Raw genomic sequence first — 4924 nt, forward strand, 5'->3', positions numbered from 1 at the left:
GGTGTGTTTTTGGTTTCTTCCTATTAATGACAGCACATCAGAGCTATCCCCTGACACCTGGCCAGCCTGGTGTTTCAGCCCAATTTCAGAGCCACACCCTTGGTCAGGCTGGAGCCTCAGCTCTAGGACTGAATGGACAGCCATTGCACCTCTTTATATACCCTGGGTGGTGGGTGGAGGAGCAGGGCCCCATTTTCTCAAAGCAGTCCCACTGCTGGAGTGGAAATGACTTCAGACAGACATGGGTGCCTTGGGGTCATAGAGAAGGTAGTGCAGGCTGTTAAAATAGAATAAAAGGTTCCTAATAACCTCAACTGTTAGAAAATATCTGTTCTTTCCTAGGATCTTTATGGTAGAGTAGAAGTAATGGAGAGGCCAGGCCTGGGCCTGGTAGGCAGGCTGTCCAGCTTGCAGAATATCTTACCACCTGACCTGATGATAGTCACCAGGGGAGGTTGATCCTGATCCAGGCTGAGGGGTGCCATAGGTCTCCATTCTTGGTTGATGTAGGTGAGCAGTGGCAGATTCATGATGGGGAAGGAAGAACAAAGATGGTGTAAATGCTTCTGGGAGGAGAGGGATAGACCAACCCTGACCCCTGACGCCAAGACAGGTCTGGGGCATCTCAGTGAGTGTTTCATCTAAGAGTCTATATCTCCCCAATATCAACCCCTCACCAAATACTCACCTGCTTCCCACTTTGACAGAAAAAGTGGCAGCTCTTCTGCACTGACTGGTGTTTGGAAGTTGTGTAAAGGTGGATTTTCCAGATTATCTTCCCTAAAGTTAAGTCTAAGGCAGATGGAATTGTAGGTGAGCCAAAGTGTCCAAGTCTTTTTATGTGTATGTGTGTCGCCTGCATAAAAAGTGCACCTATGTTTTGCAATGCCTGTGGAGGCCAGAAACAGTATCTCATCCCCTGGAACTGAGTTACAGATGGTTGTTAGTTGCCGTATTGGTGCTGATAACTGAACCCTAGGTTCTCTGCAAGGGCAGCCAGTGCTCTTAACTGCTGAGCCATCTCTGCTGCCCCACATCACTCCCATCCTAAGATAAAACCCTCTCTTCAAAGCCCTCCCTCAGAAACTTTCGCCAGAATGCTCCTGGGAGTAAGGGTAGTGTGAGAAAGTGCTCAGGCTTTTTCTGGAAAATGAAAGTCCAATTCAGCATTGATCCCCTGTGTTTCTTCTTGCTGGGCTTCTGCCTTACACCAGAGGGCCTGGGTAAAGAGACCTAGTCTAGAAAAGAATAGCCATGTTTCAACTGAGATGTCAAGAAATCTTTCCTAGGGACTGGAGAGATGGCTCAGTGGTTAAGAGCACTTGCTGTTCTACCAGAGGACCCAGGGTTCCATTCCCAGCATCCATGCGGTCACTAACCCCTAACTCCAGTTCCAGGGTATCTGATGCCCTCTTCTGGCCTCTCTGGGCATTGCACATATATGGTACACTTAGATGTAGGCAAAATACTCATAAAAATTTTTAAAGTAATATATATTTGAAATGTCAAGTGACAAAAGCTGAGATTTCAAAGCTGTCTGCCTGAGTCCCATAGACACTGGAAGTCCAGAGACCTGCATTGGAAATACCAAAATGTTTACCATAAATGTAGAAATTCAGGTTATTAATAAACTAGTCTGAATATTAATATATCAAGGAAAAGATGAGGCCAGGAATTTACCTCGGTGATTGTAGTGATCTGGTCTGCTGGGCAGGTAACATATTCCTTGCTACTCCCTATGTCTTTTTTGTTTTGCTGGGGTTTTTTTTTTTTTTTTTTTTTTTTTTTTTTTTTGGTCATTTTGAGACAGGATCTCCCTATGGCCCCAGCTGGCCTGGAACTCCATATGTAGACCAGGGTGGCCTCAAACTCACAGAGATCTGCCTGCCTCGGCCTCCCGAGTGCTGGGATTAAAGGTATTCGCTTCCATGCCCTGCTTCCTATGTCTTTTTTTAAAAAAATATATATTTTGTGTGTGTAAATATGACCTGCATGTATGTAAGTGTACCTGTGCTGTGTAATGCTCATGGAGGTCAGAAGAGGGCATTAGATCACCTGGAACTGGAGTCAGGGACAGTTGTTAGCTGCCATGTGGGTGCTGGGAACTAAACATGGGTCCTCTGTAAGAGAGCCATCTCTCCAGCCCCCTCCCTATGTCTTATGTCTCCCCCTGAGGCTATGCACTTGGAGAGGACAACCTTCCCTGGTGGAGGAGGACCATTCCTTAGGTATGTGAGTAGTTGTAGTCCCCTGCTAGAATCTCCAAACTCTCAGGAAGATCCCAGAAGATTCACATACTCATGGGGTTGGAGTTACACCAGGATTAAATGCTCCAGGCAGGACCAACACATGCAAAGGTCCTGAGGTAAAAAGTAAAAATGTATCCTCTTTTGAAAATATAATTTGGGGCCAAGTGTGGTGGCGCACGCCTTTAAGGCAGAGGTGGGTGGATCTCTAAGTTGAAGCCCTGCCTGATCTATATAGCCAGTTCCAGACCAGCTGGAGCTACAGGCCCTGTGTCTTAGCTAAGTAATTTACTTCTGACTATAAAAGGCAGGATTTTCCCCCCAGATAGGATCTCCCTGTATCCCTAGTTTACATGGAACTCGCTGTGTAGACCAGGCTAGCCTCAGTCTCATAGAGATCTGCCTGTCTGCTTCCTCAGTGCTGGGATTAAAGGTGTGTGCCACTGTCCTGGGCAAAATGTGTTATGTTTTGAGACAGGGTCTCACTATGTAGCCGTGAACTCACATGGGATCCACTGCCTCTGCCTCCCTGGGCTGGGATTACAGGTGTGAGTCACTATGGTCTTTGGCATCTTTTGTCTCCTTCATTGTTTAAATCTGGGCAGCAGGCAGGAGCAGTTGCAGTTGGTGCCCTCCTGTGTTAGCACTCATGCAGACCTCATGTATCAGAGCCCCTAGCTCTAGAAGCCCTTAGTCAGGCTTGAGGAGGTCAGGATTCCTTAAACATGGGCAGCAGTTGGTGTTGCAACTTTTGAGGATAGGTATTGGGATCCCTCCGCCCTTGGCAGGGGCCACTGTTAACTCCCAGGTCTTGGGTATGTGAGTCTCGGTCTTGAAAGCTTGGCAGCTCTCTGGAACTCCCAGTGACCAGGGCCTGCAGTTTGGCTCTTTACATCCCTTTATCCTTCAGCCTCAGATTTCTCTTCTGCTGTCCTTGAGTATGTCCAGATTGTTCTCCTAAACTGGTCCGCTGTCAAGCAGCCAGCTGCTGTGCCACCTTTTCAACTTTGCCTGAAAACTGTTCAGTTGTTGCCGACACTGCACCACTGTCTTTGCTGCGTCTGTCTTCATATTACTTGATAAGCCACACTACTAAAAATTGGCAAGAAGACTTGTCTCAAAAAGAAAACTTATTGGGTCGAATGTTGCAGTACCAGGGGAGACAGCATAGGAGGGTGAGCTTCCATAACCAGAGAAGGGGTGTTTGGACTAATCCTAGCTCTCCTCACATACATACAAATGGAGGTTTGTAACACTGTCATGGCTCACACCTGTAATCTCAGCATTCAGGAAACTGAGGTAGGACAATCAAGATCAATTTGAAGCCAGTTGGGACAGAGTGAGACCCTGTCTCAAGGAAACAACTAAAATAATAAGTAAAAACTGAGGTTTGTGTTCACAGCAATTGCAGCATTGTCCCTAGCACCAGTTCTGCTGGGCCATTGAGGGAAATGCTTCCCTTGGCCTAGGTGGAAATGGTTGCAGAATTACTCTGAGTTCATTGCCGCTTGTGGTAGCAAAAACAAACTTTGAAACTGTATCTTAGGAGCCAGAGTAATCAGCTGCGATGGTAGTGTAGTTTTCTCAAGGATCTGTCCGTGAAGTACTGAAAACACTAGGTGCGGACAAGGGTAGTCTGACTGGCTGTTTGACCACCCTTTTGCTGGAGATAGCCAGGCCACCAGCTGCCTATAAGGGAGTCAACATCTTTGCTTATTTGTTTTTAAAATATTTATTTTATGTGTATGAGTGTATTGCCTGCATATATGTGAGTGCACCCATGTTGTACAACACCACAGAGGTCAGAAGAGGGCATCAGATTGCCTGGAACTGGAGTTATGTGGGTGCAATCGAACCCAGGTCCTCCACAAGAGTGGTTAGTGCTCTTAACCACTGAGCCATCTCTCCAGCCCATTATTTTAGGAAAATGAGTATCAGAATTTAAACATGGGTGTGAAGTGGGAGCTGGCTCCCTGGAGGCAGATGTGGGGATCCAGTGTGTATGAGGCAAGTACTGAAGCTAGAAGAGGTAAGGCCAGAGCAGTGGGGTCCTGTTACCTGAGCCCCTGGTCATAAGGGCTAGCTCTGGGCCAGAGCATTCACCCCCAAAGAGAAAAGAAAGCTGGGCATGGTGACACACACTTGTAATCCCAGCACTTGGGAGGTGGAGGTAGGAGAATCAGCAGTTCAAGGTTGTTCTCATCAAGGCAGCAAGTTCAGGGCTGGCTCAGCAATTAAGAACACTGGCTGCTCTTGCAGAGAACCTGAGTTCGGCTCCCAGCACCCACATGGTATCTTAACAGCTGTCTGTAACACCAGTTTCAGAGAATCCAGCATCCTCTTCTGGCCTCCACAGGCATTGCACACACGTGGTGCATTTATATACAGGCATACAAAACTCATACACAAAAATAATTTGGTTTTAAAAAGATAGCAAGTTCAATGTCACACGGCTACATGAGACCATTTTGAACCCCTCCCCATCACACAAAAATAGAAAGGAAATATAGGAAAATGAATTTATTTACAGTTTTGGTCAAAACTGGGGAGAGCTATTTTGTTTCCTCCTTCCCAGTAAGAATATTACAACTTAAAGGATGAAACTGAAACCATGAAAAGTGTATGTTTAGATTTAGCTCTGCTCCCAGCTACATCAGTTGGCAGAGAAGCTGTGCAGG

Source organism: Nannospalax galili, unplaced genomic scaffold, assembly GCF_000622305.1.
Source record: "Nannospalax galili isolate Female #2095 unplaced genomic scaffold, S.galili_v1.0 scaffold1217, whole genome shotgun sequence".
Lineage (NCBI taxonomy): Eukaryota > Metazoa > Chordata > Mammalia > Rodentia > Spalacidae > Nannospalax > Nannospalax galili.